Consider the following 20,818-nt stretch of genomic DNA (forward strand, 5'->3'; position numbering starts at 1 on the left):
TCTCGAGTCGTTACTCTTAACCATATTTTAATAAAGATTGTTTATGATAATGGGATTGGCAATTATAATGGGATAACCCTTTTTAGGATTCACATGATATGCATTGTTTTAAATGATAGTCGTTATAGTTACGTTTAATTGAGCCGTGAATATAACTGAGTAAAGAAGTGCAACTAAAATCCTGATGGTTGAGGTTATGCTCATTCATTAGTAAAGATAGGACTTAAATGAATAAAATGAACATGTAAATTACGATATATGAGGATTAAAAATATTTCTAAACTGATAAGTACTGCGAAACTGATTGTCTTTGGTAATGATTAGCTAACTTAAGCGAGAGTTGAAAATCTTTTATCTTTTTTTAAGTTGTTAGCAGTAATTGAGAACTTTGGTTATAATAATGAAGGTTACGAGGACGTAACCATGTTTCTAGTTGGGGAGGATTGTAAAATCTTGATGCTTAATTTGCACTTGTTTGTAGGTTATAGTTGACCAAGTTGACGTTTAGTTGTGGGGTACCTATGCAAATAAGTCCTATATGTTTTGTTCCTACTTTTGTTAGTTGGTTGATGTGAAAAAGGAGAGTGTAGTTAAACTGCTGGTATCGAGTTATGAGTTGTGGGGCCTTTGTGCCGAGTTACATTTGCGGTCCAGTGCGACCATGATTATTGAGTTACTTGAGTTTGAGATCGGAATTTAGATGGAAGATGACGGTGTCCTCAGATGATTATATAGTGTTATACATTTGTGTTCGCAGGTAGTTATTAGTTGTAGTTAATTGGATTAAGAAAAAGATGAGTTAAACTTCGGGACGAAGTTTATTTTTAGGAGGGCAGAATGTAACATTCCGTATTTATTACGTTTAATTGATGAGTCAAAAGTGTGTTAACCGTGTTAGAATTGCGTGACGTCCGTAAGTACAATATACAATACCTTTCTGTTGTTGAGTATGGGAGCGAACTTCGGGACGAAGTTCATTTTAAGGGGGGAAGACTGTAATACCCCATATTTTTATATAATAAATTAAACGGATAATAATAAATTAAACGGATATTATTGAATTAAACGGATATTATTAAACGGATATTATTATATATTAATTATTATACATTTTATATTACTAATTAAGGCGGGATAATTGCTGAGTCGATAATTACGTAATTTATTTTATTTAACTCGCGTTGTATCGGTCCTAGTTAATTGACACGGGTTTATACGGAAATTGAAATCGACCCATTTGAGCTGGCCCAATAAAATGACCAGCCCAAATTATACTTAATTAATAATAATACTTTAACTTTAATTAAAATAATAAGACTTAATTAATAATAATACTTTAACTTTAATTAAAATAATAAACTAACTTTAACTAAAATAATAAGTATCTAGCCTACCCATCACTACCCGTCATCATGAACACCCACCCCAATTGATGTAGTTCATACCCTACCTTAATTTAACAATAGTATTCTAATTCTACAAATACCCATCACAACCCATAATAATGAACACACACGACACAACCAACCTTCCACTTTTCTCGAGATCCAATCTCACCTTTTCACGCATTTCGAGAGAGAGAGGGGTGTGTGGGCCGTGATGCGGCAAGGAAGGGCTAGGGCCGTTCGTCGACGTTCAAAGGTGGTTCTGGTGGCGGTGGTGGTGTCGAATAAGGTAGTAGTTCACACCCTGCTCTGTTTTTCGCGTTAAGGGTCGGGTTTTTGGTTGGGGTTGCGTGTCTCAGGGAGGGGATAAGGATGGTCGTTGGCAGGGTGTTGGTAATGGGTGGTCAGGGTAGAATAGTTTGGTGGTGGTTAGGGTGGTCTTAGGTGGTCGTAGGGGTAGGGAGGGAGGTGGTTTCGTTATGGGGGACAAAACGGGTTAAAACAGGGGGATTTCTCGGGCGGTTATGTGTTCGGTGTTGGGGTGGAGCCACCGTGGACTCGGGGGAGGTCGAAATGGTGGCTCCATGTTGTCGGGATTCGTGGGCTAGTGGTGACCAGGCCGGTGGTGGTTGGCAAGGGAATAGTTGTCGTGTGTGGTGGTGGTATAGGAAGAACGAGAGGTGTTTGGTGGGGCACGGCTTCGAACCAGGCCAAAAGACGGCCATGGCTGGACTCGCCGGCAGAGGTCGACCACCGTGGCATTGGTGGTTGGTGGTGGGGTTGAAGTGGGGACCACGACTGGTGGTAGTCGTGGTGGTGTGAGTGGCGTACGGTGAGGGTGAGAGAGTGTAAAGGGGACGGGTGGTTTAATGCGAGTATTCGAATTGTTTCGAAGCGGGTTGCATAGTTTAATCGTGTAATTCTTTAGTCGGTCGTGTCTTAATTAATTAATGTAGTTTCCGTGACATTTAAATAAATTAATCAATTTAACTTCCGAGTTTAATAATTAGAATCCGTCGATATATCGTATTAATTAATTAATGTAGTTTCCGTAACATTTAAATAATTTAATCAATTTAACTTCCGAGTTATTTAAATAATTGGAGACGGGTGTTTGAGTTGCATCTAGATAAATTATTCCCGAGACACTTAATAATTCAAGTCGGGTGTTGAGTGTTCAAATGTTAATGCGGTTTTTCTTAAAAGCATAATTCGTTTAATCCTTTAATTATCATTTGGTTTAGTCCCGAGTTATTTGAAATAAAATAATAATTAATAATAATTAATTAATTAAAGATGGGTTAATGGAAAAGTTACTATATCGGGAAGTTTCCATTTTAGAAATTATACTTTAATAACTGTCTATTTTGGGAAGTTGGGTCAAATACTAATCGGGTTATTTTAGTTATCAATTGGGCATAAGTTGGTGTCGGGATTGTATTACGGGAAAGCTTCTATTTTGGGAAATTACTATATTTAGTAGTTAGTAATTATAATTATTATAATTGTTTTAGGTGACGAATTCGTGAAGGATCGATAATCAAATTCATTGCTTTATTTCTGGACTTCTTAACTGCTTAATTGGATTTCTTTGGCACTATGAGGTAGGGAAATACACTTGTCCTATTATCGTCATTGTTGAATTGTGTTGACTTGATTCTGGTTGTTGCTTTACGTTATCATTTATATTCGGAAAGGTGATTGACTGATTTGTTCGTATTGAGCATGATATCACAACATCGGGTAACTGGCATGATTTTATGATTCATCAGTTCATTGATTTATATATATACTGCATCACTTTCTTTTGAGCATTTCATATGCATTGGAGTTGGAGGATGGTGTGGTGGTGATGAGATCGTGATACGATGTGATGTTGTGATAAGGCCCAGGCGGGTTGCGGGACTCGCCCTGGTGTCCTTTGTTTAGTTTGGTATATCGACGACGGTCGATTGTTGTGTCTGCCGGGGATCGGTATGGCCGGGCGTAAGGGGATATGTGATATGAGATTGAGTTGAGATGGTGATGGAGGTGACGGAGTATCATGCATATCATATTATATTGTTTTATTGTTTCCCTACTCAACCTCTCGGTTGACCCTGTGTATTCGTGAACACCTGTGATGAACCGTTTTATGGGGAGCAGACTTGACAGGTTTAAGAGATAGGACGGGAGCTTGATGGGCGTGAGATAATGGATCAGACGACCTAGTAGCTAGATCATCATCTAGAAGACTTCACTTTTATTTACGTCAGTTCTTGTAATTTAATTTGAAAAGAGAATTTGTAATAATTAAGTTAAAATATTATATAAATTGCCTTGGAGTTTAATTTGTTATTCACTACCTCGGGAAACCGAGATGGTAACAGTCCGTTTTATGAGGGAATGTCTTGACGAGGACTTCTTTTATAAACCGGGGTGTTACACAAGGTTTTGTAAGCTTCGGTTTTATCGAGTTTGACGAAGCCAACATCCATGATAGCTATCGTCAGGCAAGAAAATTAGGGGCTAGATTTGCGAGGGAAGATGCGGGAAAAGAGGACTTCTATTCGGATGATAGACAAAAAAGGCCCTTATCTATAAGTTACGACCCATCTTGATCATCATCTGCTGAGACATTACAGGAGGCATAGCATTCTTGCCACCGTGTCTATGTCATGGGAGAAAGAGGCCATTCCACCTGCGCTGCCCGGTGATAATGAAGGGCCGCTCTACGACTTGCTCTATACCGAAATTCATGATGAGTATCCTACTACTTCTTCAGATTCTAATAATTATGTCTTTAATTATTATCTGGCATTACAAGTTGTATTTGGATTATGGTGGTTCTTTGAATTAAAGTTTAATTATTTATGTTTTTTTGTTACGTTTTTTGTTACCCCATCCTATGGAATTCAGAGACAATATCACCAAAAAAATTCTCGTGTCCTCCGAGAGTACGGTACTCCTTACACTCGAAGGCAATCCACTAAATAAAATATTATAATGACTTAGGTCTTTAGGAGTACATTAAAAATATCTAACTTTTATAATTTTTGCAAATACGTATCTAAAGATATTTCTCGCGAAAAACAAGCGTTGACAAATGTGAAAAATCAAATATGTAGTGTGGAGTTGAATGGAGGGAGTATGTTGTTTGTTACCCCATCCTCTGTAATTTAGAGACAATATCACCATATATGTCTCTTTCACCTTCAGCCCAATCCACATAGTCGTTTTCTCATTCCAACGGCATTGTCCTCTGCTCGGCACTGCGACCTTGGCGGTGCAGAATCGAAAGTAGTAGAAGACGGTCAGATTCATTCGCAACCCATAAATATGGGCCTAATCGCTGATCATCGTGATCAAACCGGAGTCTCGAAGAGTCATTGTTATAGAATGCCCGCTCAAGTTTGCGAGCCTGACAAAAGCATTCCCGCTCCTCACCCTCGCCAAACTCGATGAGGGCGCACCGCCCGAAGCCATCAGGCGCATCATTGTCCGGGTAGTTAGTTTGAACAAAATTCAATCCGGCTTACCGAATTAAACCTATTAACAAGTCAAGGCTATACGAGAGTATAGCCTTTCCATGCCCGTCCTCTATGTGCGGGAGATTGTGAATGATGCACGTAAAGGGTTTAGCCTACATAGTTCTACTTGGGGTTTCTTCAAGAGATTCAAAATGATGCTTCATCATCATCATCAGCGGATGAATAATATGAACCACTATAAGTTGATGAATTGGACGACATAATCGATGTGAAAAATTAATGGAGGACTAGCTTTTTTTTTTAAAAGAGTGAGGGACTAACTTTCTACTTATAATAATAAAAAAGAATGGAATATATATATATATATATATATATATATATATATATATATATATATATATATATATATATATATATATATATATATATATATATATATATATATATATATATATATATATGAGTTTGGGTTGTATTGGAAACGGTATAATAAGATAAAAATTGTAAACTCAACAAGTTAAGAATTGGAAAGTGGAAACGGTACAAATTAAATAAGAATCGGTTCATTGTACCGTGTTAAACATATAATCTTACAACGGTTATCCAAAAAACCGTTTTCCAATGAGTAAAATCACAACGGTTTGACAAAACCCGTTTTAAACTAAATCATCGAACAATGTCATCATATTATCAATTTTAATTATTTGTGATTTTCCAGTGTTTGTGATTTGACTAATGCATGCCCTGTAATTTTTACTTTTTCTGATTCAAAGTTGCAGTATTGATTAATTGATCATATGTATAGAACAAAATGATAATGGTTCTTTGTTAAGCCGTTATCATATTACATATATCAACAACGGTCATTTTAAATCCGTTGTCATATTACACCAATAAACAATAGTTTTTCTTAAAACCGTTGTAAACACAGATCTACTGTGAAAACTCAAAAGTTTGTGATTTTACCAATGCATGCGCTATTATTATTGGTTGTTTGACCATTATTCACCTCATGCATGCATGCACAATAAAACGACAAATTTGAATGTAACGTATGGATGAAATTAATCTAATTAATTATAGCTTTATACTATAAATAGCATCACATTTGCAGTAATAATAAGAATCACTTTATTATTACTAACCTATCTACTTCACTTTTTAAATAATATACATATACATACATATCATAATTAAAATGTTGTCGTCTTTATCATCCGCAGTCGCACCACCTGTAGATACACAATATCTGTTGAATCCCCAACAAATACCCGATGATTATCGGACTACAACATGCTTAGGAATCGCTACGTTTGATCGACAGTTTGAATAACTTTGCGTCGCAAAACTCAAAACGGTTTCGAAATCAAAACATTTCAAAAGTAACTGGAGTTTTTCATGCACGACAACTGGGTCACAATGAAACTAACTAGAGTCAAAATCGACACCGTACCAAAAACCGACTCAAAATTCAAATCCCGACTCCAACGACGGGTCAAACCGAGTCAAACACAAAAAACAAACATCACAAACCTTCCATCCTAAGTATACACGGTATACTTGATGGTCAAGTACAACAATCATGAAATCCAAAACCTAGAATAGAACAACCCAAAAATTCAAATGCGTGATAGTGACAAGACAGTTTGAAGACCCGCGGACATGATCGCGCCTCTTCGAGTAGCCTACATGGCCACGTCGCTCAAAATGCACACAACCACATAATCCTCTATAAATACCCCTCAAATGACACCATTTGAAGGCACGCGAGTATCCGCCCCCTCTTTTCTCCCATAAAATTATAGACCTCGACTTCCCGAGTTTACAAACAACACGTATTTTCGACCTACCGATCGGAAATACGAGCCTTACACATGGTTTGGTACCATCATCGTGCATTAAATCACTTGACCGACCACTTCGACCAACTACACCATCACTAAACAAAGCAACACTCATTACTTTACAAAAACGGTTTTAAATCGAGTTTTCTGACTCAACAAGTTTTTACACTTTCGTCGATTTCTCGTCAAGCAACCTAGCATGTAAGTATGAGGGTGCAATTAATCCTCTTCTTTCATGTTCTTTATCTGTTTTTATGAACTTAACATGCTAAAACATGCATAACATGGTCCAAAATACGGAATAAATGAGCCAAAACTGAGTTTTAACCTGAAGTAGAAGCCCCTAGTCACACCTAGGTGGCTCGCGCCTATTCTGGCTGCTAAGGTCAGAACTCAAATGTGTTTGAGTTCATTCTTTCCCATTTTCATTTATTATTTGTAATCGGTTTTTAACATTTCAAATATTTCAAATCATTTTCCCAACAAGCATTTTTTAACCATAAATTATTTTCATCCTTGGTTCCTTATATCATGACGGTTTAATCCATGTTTCGGTGATGACATTTGGTTAATTACATTTTGAAGGGTATTTTAAAGCCTTTTATTCATTTGTTTACCTTTGCAAAACAACCGTATTAGTCATACATGCATAATCATCCTTGGTTCTACATACCATGTCGGTTTAATCCTAGTACGATGATAAATTTTGACTAAGTACAAAGCAATAAACTTAATATAATTAGTTCATATCAAGCATCTTTTTACAGTATAACTAGTTTTGTGACCGGTGAAATTCACGGGTTCGGTTTAAGGATCGTTCATGCATTTTCCCTTTTAGTTTTTTTGATGATTTTTCCATTTTTCATTCGTGGTCTATCTCTATAATTATTTTAGCCGTTCTTAGTTTAGGTATGTTTTACTGAGTTAGAAAATGAGTCGTTTCTATGAATCGATAACAAAAATAAAGTTGACACATAAGACCCTCCACGATATCTCATACTACTATGCTCATATTTTGTAAAAGTAAAAGATTGGGCTTTTAAAGAGGATAATGAATTTGAATTTATGGTAAATTAATGAAAGAATTAAAAGTTAGAAAAGATGGAAAGACACACAAAGCATTTGTGTAGGGTTCTAACTATTGCAATATTATGATAAGGAAATTGAAAGGATGAGGTATGATTTATTAAATAGGAGATAACCTATTGGGAAAGTATAAGAGTTAAGCTCTAACTTTTCATTTATTTGTTGGCATAAATTGTTTTTACTACTTTTTGTAATAGCTTGATATTCAGTTATTTACGATTTTACGTCATTCTTTAGTATTGTTTTTTTTTATTGTAACCTATTATTTTGTTATTCTCATTCTCATTACTTTTTTAAACAAATGATATCATTTTTGTTCAACGTCAAATTTGATATTTTTGTTAGTCAACTTTATTAAAATGACGATACTCCGTATTAATTAAAAAAATAATAAGTAGTATTAAACATAGTTTATATACCTTTGTTTTTTAGTTTGGAAAAAATGATGATATTTAAGACTTAAAATATTCTTCACTCATTTTCTCTTAACTATTGTAACGTTTAATCAAATAAAAATAATTTAAATAAGGTGGATAAATAGATAAAACATCCATTCTCACATTGAAAATTAAAAGTAAAAAAGATATTCTACTCATTAGTATTATGTTGTTTTGGGATAAAATGTAAGTAATTATACTAAGAGAATTAATATAAATAGATTATCGCAAATCGATATATACAATGTACTTTTGCCATCTTATCATCAAAGTAACAATAAGACAATAAAATCTAATGTATCTTATATCATCTCATTAGTATTCAAATCATAAGAAAAATATAGATTTACCCATCTAACCAACTTAATTAAATATATAGAGAATACTATATTTACACCACCTTGCCCTAGTTATATTTGTAATTTGTTGTTAATATCAATCTTAATAAATTTATTACACAATAACAATGATGAATATATTAAAAATATCCGCAAAACAATCTATCACTATTGAAAAGAGATTAAAAAAAAAAAACTAAAGTTACAATTTAGTCAAGTTATAATATTACGAAAACGGGAGTTACTGACGGGCAAAATCCGTCAGTAACAGCCTTTTTCCGTCAGTAATTCGCTGATGATTTCCTTCACCAAAGTTTGACCACCATTCGCTGATGATTATATTCAATCATCGACGATCTCAAGTGTCTTTATATACATTCGACAATGCCTAAAACAAACTATATAATACAAATGCTTGTCGAATTCTCCACTTTTCTTCTACTTCCCTCTTATCTCTTCATTTCTTGTCCATTTGATTCCTACACACCACAAACTAAAGATATGAGAATGGTTGAAAAATAAATCAAATAAAATTATTAGGTCAAAATAAACAAACTTTTTCATTAATTTGTTTTTGCTAGGAATATGCTAGAATTTTTATCAATTTATTTTCTTTTATAGGTGAAATATTTTCATAACGGTAGAATATAAAAAGATTAGCACTAAATTATGATTGTTAAGTGGAATAATGCATAATAAATGAAAGTATTTAAATAATATGAGTAATTAGTCTATTGATTACTACTTTGCCTTTTCATTTTCTATTTTTACTTTTTTATTAAATAAAAAATAAAAAATGAGGAAACATGTAAATGTAGCTCGTCACGTGTTATTCTAGTAACTACTCAATCTAGGCTTTTTATGTTACTTTTCATTAATTTTTCATTAATTTGTTTTTTCTAGGAATATGCTAGAATGTTATCAATTTATTTTATTTTATAGGTGAATTTTTTTCATAATGGTAGAATATAAAAAAATTAGCACTAAATAATGATTATTAGGTGGAATAATGCATGGTAAATGAAAGTGTTTAAATAAGATGAATAATTAGGCTACTGATTACTACTTTGCCTTTTCATTTTCTATTTTTACTTTTTTTTTAAATAAAAAATAAAAAATTTATCTAACATGTAAATGTTGCGCGCCACGTGTCATTCTACTAACTACTCAATCTAGGATTTTTATGTTATTATATATATTTTCATTAATTTGTTTTTTTTAGGAATATACTAGAATATTATCAATTTATTTTCTTTTATAGGTGAAATTTTTTCATAACGGTAGAATATAAAAAGATCAGCACTAAATAATGATTATTAAGTGGAATAATGCATGGTAACCTTCACCAGCTTCAAACTTATGATTGATCCTAAATTGAAAGCACCCATGTCGTGTTTCTCCACATTCGTAAATTCATTCGTCCACTACTAAATGCGATTTTCAAAGGCATCCATATTTTTGTTGGAAAAATTTGAGAAGATATAGGAGGTTTTATAAAAGACAAAGTCAAGGAAGGGAGAATTGTGAGAATAGAAGCTCAACCGAGGTCTCTATTTATACTATTCGTTGTTTCCTAATTTCAGCTGAGGACGGACTAACTGGAGAAAAGATGCAGCACTTGCTGCCCCTTTTCGAAGGATCGCAGCTCCTCCTGCGCCTCTTCCCCAAGCTCTCTTCCTCGTTTGACAGCCACGGGATCTTTCCTAATCTGTTTTAGTTAAAGTTTCCTATTCCTATAGGGACTTAATTCGGTAATTTCGATTAAGTACCAAATTTATGTCTCCTAATCTTTTACGGGTTCGTTTTTCGAGGCAAAATCGATATTTTCGCCAAATACGCACACTTACTCGTTTTTTTATTTTCTTTTTTTCGGGGAATCATTTCACTGCCTGTTTTCAAAAGTATTTATGATACGCTTAGACATTTCTTTTAAATTCTTTTTAAGGATGTAGCCCTCCCTACCGTTCGGTCGCGTCATTTTGTCCATTTTCAGTCCGGTCGCGTCATTTTGTCCATTTTCAGGCACTTTTTTTCATTTTCGTCATTTTGTCCATTTCCGGGCACTTCTTTTCGTTTTTTCCTCTTTTTCGTGCTAATTTAGGCCATTTTCACTTTCTACGTTAATTCTTTTTACTATATTTTTTGCCTGTGAATTCCTAAGCGAATTTCGGCAGCATGACGGCGCAAACCGTCACATGCCAAACCTGTTTTTTCAAAGCTAACCTGCATATACGGCAAGCACCCAACAACAAAGGCATGCATCCCATCATATATACGACCAAAATGCAAATGTACATCAAACTACGGGCTCCTGCCCAAAATGACATCCAAAATGTAATAATGTACAAACAAGTCAGCAAACTAGTCCTGACGACCCCTCAGCTCAGCCACTGTCGCCTAACGGGCGGCGATCTCAGTATCTCTGACCTTGAGCTCTCTCAGCAAGCGGGCCGTCTCCTCCTGGGACTGCGCCAGTTCACGCTCCAAGCCACGCTCCCTCTACACAGAAAAATGAATGGGGTGATACTTTACTTCACTTCACCAAATTGGAAGTAATAAAAATAAAGAACGGGTACGAAAGGTTCATACCTGCCATCCCGAGCCACCTCCAAGGGCCTCAATGGCTGTAGCTCACGGCCGGTTGGCCATCCTCCACAGCTCCACATGCCTGGACGGTGCCACCTTCATTCAAATACAGAGGAGGTTCAAGCAAATGCATTCCTATGTAATAAAGCATAAAATACTAAAGACTGCCAAAGCTGGGGGCTTACCCTCCTCACGATATGCTGCCACTCATCCAAGCCAACATCAGTCACCGCCTCGCTGAAATCCCAGATCTTCGACATCACTGTCATGCCCGCCAAGTCAGTGTACTCCAACGTCCCTGGAAAAGCTGGGGGCTCGACACCCACCACCTCGAATTATCATGTTGATCATGCTAGCAAGGTTGTCAATCATACCAACAATATGAAACATGATGAATAAATGAAAGTAATTAACAATAATTAAAAAGGGATTAAGAGATTATACCTACTAATGATTCCAATAATAAAGCAAAGATAAAAGAAGTACTTGAATGCTTGATTGAGAGGTTGTCAATCTCCCAACAATAACCCAAATAATCTTCAATTACCCAAAATAAAGGATGAACAAAAGAGAGATTAAAGAACTAAAACTTGGATTAAAACTTGATTAATACTTGATTACAATATTAAAGAGAGATTTGATTGATATTAACTACACTAATTATTGATAAGAAGAACATGCTCCTCTAATTAGACTAATGAGGTATTTATAGTGGAAATTAGGGAGGATGCATTAGGGTTAACTAAGGGCTAAACTAGTAATTACACTTTTTAAATTGAGCAAGGAGGAGCCGGTATTTTTCGAGAGAAGGGCTTCTTTATTCGTAGCTTAGAGAAGACAATTCGTGCTGGAGCCGAATCCGGGCGGAATAAGGTCGGGACGGGCGGATTCTGGCGTTGGAATCCGAGCGGATTGTGGAGGTGGAATCCGAGCGGATTCAAGCAAAGCCGCACGGATTGTGCAGCTGCGGGACGGAAGGATTGGTGACAATCCGCTCGGATTGTCACTCAGCGACATAGCTTCTTCTTTTCTTCCCTTTTCTTCATAAATTCCTTGGGGATTTCCTTGGGGACTCAAGGATCCTTTCTCAACATTGCTCTTCTACTATAATATGTACAAAGGCCTTCTAATCTTGTCTCTCCTTGATACTTGGTCATTGAATTCGATCAATTTAGTCTCGTTTTGCCATGAAAATGCAAGATTCTTACTCCTTTCCTACCAAGGGATCAAAATCTCAAAGAATATGCAAAACAAAGAACTAAAGATAAGAAATGACCCAAATATGCACTAAAACGCATGGGAACAAGGCTAATTCGGGGGCTAAATATGCGCTAATTATGGTTACATCACCCACCCATGCACCAAATGACCAAGGGGGCTGTTTTGTCAACCACCTCAATCATTTTTGAGTGCTTCACGTAATGGAAGTCTATGCGACCACTACTCTCAAGTTCAAAAGCATTGGGTGGAAAAGATACACCCGTCTTTTACACAATCAATTCGATCATGCCCCCAATAAAAATGGTCCTTTTTGGATTCTTTTGTAGTTCAAGGCAACCACTCACAAATAAGTCCACCCAATCCGGCACTCCCCTCCCTTCCGGGGTCATCGACCATAGACATTGAATTTGTTGATATTGCATTTTGGTTGGTTCGGTCTTGACCAAGAAATTTGTATTTATATAACGGCTTAGGAGGCGTAAGACCGGGTTGGGGATGGTGGTATTCTTTGAGTTCCCATGACGCACATCTCCCGTAATATCGTTCCAAAAAGCACTTATCAATTTTTTATCAAGGTTTTCTTTGACGGGGGCTTTGGTGATATGTAGGGCCTCTCGAACCTCATCATATGTCAAGGTATGGGTAAGGCGACATGCCCGAAATTTGATCCTCGGGACCTTGTCCCTTCCCAACTTCACTTTTTACAAAGACGATAAAAACTCAAGAGTAACACCCCTTCGGGTGTATGCGGCCATGTGAGTGTAGGCCTCAAGTCCAACCTTTTCCAATAGCATTCGGGTCAAGTCAAGCATTCCCAATTTAGAGAGAACGTTTTGGTCCAAGAATTTGGTTTGTACAATAGTTGACACCGAAGCAAATATCTTCCAATTTGAGAGGGCCTTGTCTCGGAGGCCCTCCTTACCCGAATATTCACTTTCATCATAATCCGCGGCTCCCTTGGGTCTTTTTGAGGAGGAAGCCGCGGTTTCTTTGCCTTTTCCCATTGTAGAATAATTAACTTCAGAAAAACACAAGTTTTGTGGAAATGATTTGGGTGAGGCAATTGATCAAACACCTAATATGCACTACAAAAAATGTTGTGCTAATTAGCTATTTGTTGGAGTGAAAACACCTCACAAGTTAAAGGATTGTTTAAGGACGATTTCAACACAAATAAACAACTAAATTTTCGAATTTGAAGCACTCAAATTCGAATTTTAGTAAACTAGAAATGACAAGGAGAAGAATAAGGTGTTATACCTCCCTTTCATCCTTGTTTGTGTTGTTGGTTGATGAATGCTAACCACAAAAGCTTAAAGTCGTCCCTCCAATCCAATTTGCAACCCAAAATCTTCAATTTCTTCAATTCTTCAAAACCCTAGGTCGAAATGATGGTTGTTTCGTGACTTTTCTGCAATTTACCTCGCCCAAATTGATGTTGGGGGATGAAAGTTGATAAAACTTGAAGGTAAATTGCTTGATTTGGGTGATTTGAGAAGGATTTGATGGCTGATTTTAGGGGTTTAGGGTTATGAATGAAGAGAGAGGTAGATATTAGGAGAATTGGGGAAGAACAAATGAGTGTGTTGTGGAAATAGAAGCTGATATGCACGAATCAACAAAAACTCGCACGGTGCGAGAAAAGCACCCAGGAAAGTCGCACCGTGCGGCTTTGCTGCTGGAAGTCTCTTTTTTGTTGATTAATTCTCCACTTTAGCCAATTCTTTTACCCATCATTCTTCCTTCTTTTCTTCACATATGCCCTTGGGTTGGTATCCTATCACTAAAACACACATTAAACCATTCTAACATGCCAAAAACATTAGTGAAAATGCAAATGATTTAATTTATTATGCAAGAATTAAAGGATGCAATTAATTTAAATATGAAGAATGCAATATACACAATGCAATATGACAAATGCAATAAAAACAATGCAATGCGGAATTTAAATATGCAAGGGAAAGAAATATTTACAAAATTTTGCCGTTTATTTAACGTCGATGGCTCGACAAAGTTGCACTTTCCATTAAGCCTCGTAAATGGGATCAATAAGGTGTAGTGTTTCCACTTCACCCGCTTCAATGCCTTCATTATAATGCTTAAGTCGTTGTCCATTCACTTTCAAGACTTTCCCGGTCTTCAAACACTTGATTTCTATTGCTCCATGTTGAAAAAATTTCACCACTTCATATGGTCCCATCCATCGAGACCTCAATTTTCCGGAGAAAAGTCTAAGCCTATTTTGAAAAAGCAAGACCTTCTCTCCCATTTGAAAAACTCTTCTTGCAATCATATTATTATGCCATGCCCTTGTCCTAGCCTTATAGATTGATGCATTCTCATAAGCCTCATTCCTAATCTCTTCTAATTCATGAAGTTGAAGCTTCCTATGGAGTCCCGCCTCATCCATTTGCAAATTGAAGGATTTAACCGCCCAATAGGCCCTATGTTCAATATCCACGGGTAGATGACATGGCTTCCCAAAAAGTAGTCGGTACGGTGACATCCCAATCGGTGTCTTGTAAGCCGTGCGATAGGCTCACAAGGCATCATCCAATCTCAAGCTCCAATCTTTGCGATCGGGATTTACCGTTTTCTCAAGGATGGCCTTTATCTCCCTATTGGAAACCTCGGCTTGGCCGTTGGTTTGAGGGTGATAGGCCGTGGATACCTTGTGAATCACCCCATACTTTTTGAGAAGGGCACCAATAGCCGTGGATACCTTGGTTTGAGGGTGATAGGCCGTGGATACCTTGGTTTGAGGGTGATAGGCCTTGGATACATACCCTCCACCCATTTTGAACTCGAGTGGGAGTCAAAACACCTTCATGATTCTCGACTACCGTTAGCCCGGATTTCTTTGGGACAACTTGGGTTGGACTAACCCATTGACTATCGGAGATAGGATAGATCATACCTACATGAAGGAGTTTGAGTACCTCTTTCTTCACAACATCCATCATTGGAGGATTCAAACGCCTTTGTGGTTTTCGGACGGGCTTTGCTTCATCTTCAAGAAGAATCTGGTGCATGCATAAAGTTGGACTAATGCCTTTGATGTCGGCCATTGTCCACCCAATTGCTTCCTTGTGTTGCTTAAGAACCCGGATGAGAGCCTCTTCTTGCTCCTTAGTAAGCTTGCTTGAAATAATTACCGGTAAAGTTTCTTCATTTCCTAGAAATGCATACTTCAAGTGGCTTGGTAAGGGCTTCAATTCAACAATAGGAGGCTTGACAATAGAGGGAACGGGTTTCTCTTTTGGTAGCTCTTCTAATAATTTGGAAGAAAGGAAGAAAATTTCCTGGACAGGGGACAACTCGCACGGTGAGAGTTCTGGAACAGGAAAACTCGCACGGTGCGAGTTTAGTGCTGCCTTCCGGATTTCTTCCTTTTCTTCCCATTCTTCCATTGGGGGTTTTTCCTCTAAGTCCTTGATTGTTTCCTGCAATTCACAAGACAAAGCATACCCCGTATCCTCTCCAACCAATCCATTAGTCAAATCAACATTTAATGGATCAACTTTGCACAATTCATACACGGTTTGCACAATTGGCTCAAAAATTTCAAGAAAACTGATATGACCATTATTAGCACACATTTAGTCCCCTAATTGAGCCTATTTTGCATACTATTATAGCATTCTTTGGCCATTTTATCCGTCAAAACCTTCCTATTTGCTTTTCTATCGCATTCTATATGTTTTGTAGGAAAGAAGAGAATAAGGCAGAAATTCCTGTCTTTCGTGCGTATTCGGAAGCTATTTGACGATATTTGATAGACTAGTATGAGGAGGAAGCAAGAACTAGAGACCAAGCCTACAAGAATAAAATGGAAGTGAAGGAAAGGGAAGAATAGAAGAGAAAACGAGAAGCTGAGACCAACCCGTCTTTGATTCTCGGAATCCGGCCGTCACCATTATAGTAACCCGAGCGTCTTCACCACAATCCGCCCGTTTTCCCCTTCACCAATCCGCCCGTCTTCACATCAATCCGCTCGGATTCCAGCCCAGCACATTTTCGTCTTCTTCAAGCTTCAAAGAAAGAAGCCCTTCCTTCAAGAAATACCGGCTCCTTGATGTGACCATAATTGGCGCATATTTAGCCCCCGAATTACCCTTGTTTCCATGCTTTTTAGTGCTTATTTGGGTCATTTCTTATCTTTAGTTCTTTGTTTTGCATATTCTTTGAGATTTTGATCCCTTGGTAGGAAAGGAGTAAGAATCTTGCATTTTCATGGCAAATCGAGACTAAATTGATCAAATTCAATGACCAAGCATCAAGGAGAGACAAGATTAGAAGGCCTTTGTACATATCTTAGTAGAAGAGCAATGTTGAGAAAAGATCCTTGAGTCCCCAAGGAAATCCCCAAGGAATTTATGAAGAAAAGGGAAGAAAAGAAGAAGTTACCACGCTGACTGACAATCCGAGCGGATTGTCAACAATCCGCCCGTCCTGCCCTTGCACAATCCGAAGGCCCCAGCTGGAATCCGCTCGGATTCCCCTCAAAGAATCCGCCCGGATTCCCAGAATCCGCTCGGATTCCATCGCCCAAATCCGGCCGTCCCGACCTTAATCCGCCCGGATTCCTTCACAGCACAGGTTGTCTTCTTCAAGCTACGAAAAGAGAAGCCCTTCTCTCCAAAAATACCGGCTTCTCCTTGCTCAACGTAAAAAGTGTAATTACTAGTTTAGCCCTTAGTTAACCCTAATGCATCCTCCCTAATTTTCACTATAAATACCCCATTAGGCTAATTAGAGGAGCATGTTCTTCTTATCAATAATTAGTGTAGTTAATATCAATCAAATCTCTCTTCAATATTGTAATCAAGTATTAATCAAGTTTTAATCCAAGTTTTAGTTCTTTAATCTCTCTTTTGTTCATCCTTTATTTTGGGTAATTGAAGATTCTTTGGGTTATTATTGGGAGATTGACAACCTCTCAATCTAGCATTCAAGTACTTCTATTATTCTTGCTTTATTATTGGAATCATTAGTAGGTATAATCTCTTAATCCCTTTTTAATTATTGTTAATTACTTTCATTTATTCATCACGTTTCATATTGTTGGTATGATTGACAACCTTGCTAGCATGATCAACATGATAATGAGTGAGTAGTCTCTTAGCTAGGGTTAATGGGTGATTAGGGGAAACCAACATGGGGAATGATTTATTCTTAAATTAATATGCTTTCATATCTTATTTGCTTGCTTGTTTTGATCTCAACTCATCCACATGTTATATTTGATGAAATGCTAAGCCTATGAATCCTTGCATTTACTATCATCTCCTACCTTTTCAATGAGACTTGTAAGACATAACCCAACTCGAGTCTCATTAGACCATGCATGTTGTTGAGTAGGGAAGATTAAGTCGACTTGTAGGTGTTGTACAATCTAATCGATTCGGCTCCGGGACCCAAACTTTCCTAGGATTGTAAGATATAACCCAACTCAATCTATCACAACAATAATTGCTTGCTTATAATTTGAGAACATGTTTGTATGATCATATCCCATGATTCCCCTATGACCCCATGACAGCCTAGTGCCTTTAATCAATTGTTTACACCCCTTTAATTCATCTTGCTTGTTTATTTTCATTGTTATTCTAGTTTAGTAACCTTCTACATCAACCCAATTTGTGACACCCCTTAGATACCACTAGTTACAATAGAAATCTCATTTCAACTCCCGTCCCTTGGGAGCCGACCTTTACTTGCCTCTTTACTAATTGTAGAGTTGCTTGTTAAGCTATAAATTGTGTTTTGATTCGACCGTGACCAACGACCACATCTATTTACTTGTGAATACGAAACGGACCGATCAAAAATGGTGCCGTTGCCGGGGACGGTGTTTGTTTGATTTAGATTTCCTTTTTTGTTATTAGTTGTGTCTTTCTTCGCCTTGAGGAAGTAGAAATCCTTAAGGTTTGTTCTAATTGTTTTTGAGTTGTTTGATATTTTGCATGTCTAGAAGGTTACAAAGTGATTTGTTACCTTTTGACCGTGAAATCGAAAGAACCTTGACGAACAATAGGAGACTTGTTAGGAGGAATTTGAGAGGTGTTAGTGAAGTTGTTCAACACACTAGTGAGTTTGTCAATCCTTTCGCAATAGAAGGAGAAGAAAACCCATTACACAATACCCCACAAAATCCACCTACAATGCCAAAATTCTCGTCACACTCCGTACCCACCGAGGATAATCTACCAAATGGTACTCCTACACCGCAACATCTCACCGGAAATTTTATTTCCAAGTCCGCCTTCATCCAACTAGTTGAGAGGAGCCAATTTGGGGGGATGCCTAGTGAGGATCCTCATTCTCATATGGAAACCTTTTGCGATTATTGTGATGCTATCTCTCAAACGGGCGTGACTCAAGACCAAATTAGATGGGTCTTATTTCCTTTTTCCTTAATCGGCACCGCAAAGCAATGGTTGAAGGGCCTTGATAAGGCCACCCTTGGAATAGATTCTTGGAAGAAGTTGGCTCTAGCTTTCTACAAAAAATTCTACCCACCGGAAAAGACCAACATGCTAAGAGCTCAAATTACGGGTTTTAAGCAAAGGGATGAAGAGTCTTTGTATGAAGCTTGGGAGCGGTTCAAGGGAATTTGTCGCTCATGTCCTCACCATGGACTTAGCGAATGGTTTCTGGTGCAACAATTTTGGAATGGTTTATATGAAGATTCTAGGAACATTCTCAATATGGGATCGAATGGGATGTTTACCGAGGTTGATGACAACCAAACTTGGAGCAAAATTGAAGAGATGGCAATCCACAATTCACAATATAGTAGGCCTCGCAAGGCTACTAGAGGAGGAAAGTATGAAGTGGACGCCGTTACTCAATTAGGTGCCCAACTAAGCTCCCATATCGATACAATCAACTTGAAGTTTGAACAAGTTATGGCTAGACTTGAGGAAAACTCAAAATCATCGAAGCATCATGTCAATGCCATGACGGCCTCCTCATCAATCCCAAGTGGGATATGTGAGAATTGTGGAACTTTGGGTCATGACCCAAGTGAGTGTAGGGGAACAACCGAACAAGTTAATGCCTTCCAAGCTTACAAAAGTGGTACCCCTTATTCAAATTTTTACAATGAAAACACCAAGTTCCATCCAAATCTCTCATACAAAAGCCAAAATGTTCAAAACCCTCAAAGAACATACACTCCACCACCCATGAGAAACCAAAATCAAAGACCCTTTTACAATCAAAACCAAGGTTACCAAAATCAAAATCCATACAATCACCAAAATGACCAAGGTTTTGATGTCCAAAAAGCGGTCCTCCAAATGCAAAAGAATCAACAAGAATTTTTCACCCAAATGCAAAAAGATAGCCAAGCAAAAGAAACCACCATCAACAACATTCTAGCTCACACCAAGATGTTGGAAACACAATTGACTCAACTAGCATCTTCAAGCTCACAAAGACAAAAGGGGCAATTAGCACCTCAAAGTAATCCCCCTAGACATGAAACGGTTAGTGCCATTCACTTGAGAAGTGGTACAAGGTATGAAGCACCGAAGAAGCAAGTTGAGGATGAAGTTGTGGAAGCTAGTGAGAAGGAAGAAATTGTGCAAAACTCCAAAGATGGAGAATCATCAAAAGAAGAAAGTTCAAAGAAAAATGAAGACAAGGCCAAAGAGAAGGAGCCCATTGTGATTAGACTTCCTTTTCCAAGTCGTCAAGCGAAGCCCAAATTTGATGATCAACTTGGAAAGTTCATGGAAATTGTGAAGAATTTAGAAGTCTCAATTCCTTTCACGGAATTAATCAACCACGTTCCGGCCTATGCAAAGTACATGAAAGATATCCTCACAAAGAAGAAGTCGATCCGGAAACTTGAGACTATCGCCTTCACTAAGGTGAGTAGTGCAATACTTCAAGGGAGTTCACCTCCAAAGTTAAAGGATCCGGGAAGCTTCTCAATACCGTGTACCATTGGCGACACGACAATCAACAAAGCCTTATGTGATCTAGGGGCTAGTGTGAGTGTCATGCCGTACTCGGTGAGTAAAAGGTTGGGAATGGGAGAGCTTAAATGCACCAACATCACACTTCAAATGGCCGATAGATCGACGAAGACACCATTAGGGATATGGGAAGATGTCCCCGTGCGAATTGGGAAATTTTTCATCCCGGTGGACTTTGTCATTGTTGATATGGAGGAAGATTCCAACATTCCAATCATCCTAGGAAGACCTTTCCTACACACCGCCGGTACGGTGATTGATGTGAAACATGGAGAGCTCACTCTAGAAGTGGGAGATGAAAGCATAACTTTTAATCTTGACAAGACCATGAGAGCTCCTCGTTTGCATGAGCCATGTTTCATGATTGATCATTATAGCCGAAAAGATGAAAGGAAGAAATCGGAACTCCAATGGAGGAAGAAAATTGAAGATGCTCCATTCAAAGAGCAAGTGAATTGTG

General features: G+C 37.6%; 1 non-coding gene across 1 annotated transcript; it reads right to left on the reverse strand.

The window, feature by feature from the left end:
- Positions 1 to 18,906: 18,906 nt before the first annotated feature.
- Positions 18,907 to 19,013, reverse strand: LOC141624080 (small nucleolar RNA R71). Its single transcript, XR_012533891.1, has one exon. It is a non-coding gene; the product is annotated as a small nucleolar RNA R71 (small nucleolar RNA).
- Between the last annotated feature and the right edge of the window lie 1,805 nt (positions 19,014 to 20,818).

This window comes from Silene latifolia, chromosome X (assembly GCF_048544455.1).
Source record: "Silene latifolia isolate original U9 population chromosome X, ASM4854445v1, whole genome shotgun sequence".
Lineage (NCBI taxonomy): Eukaryota > Viridiplantae > Streptophyta > Magnoliopsida > Caryophyllales > Caryophyllaceae > Silene > Silene latifolia.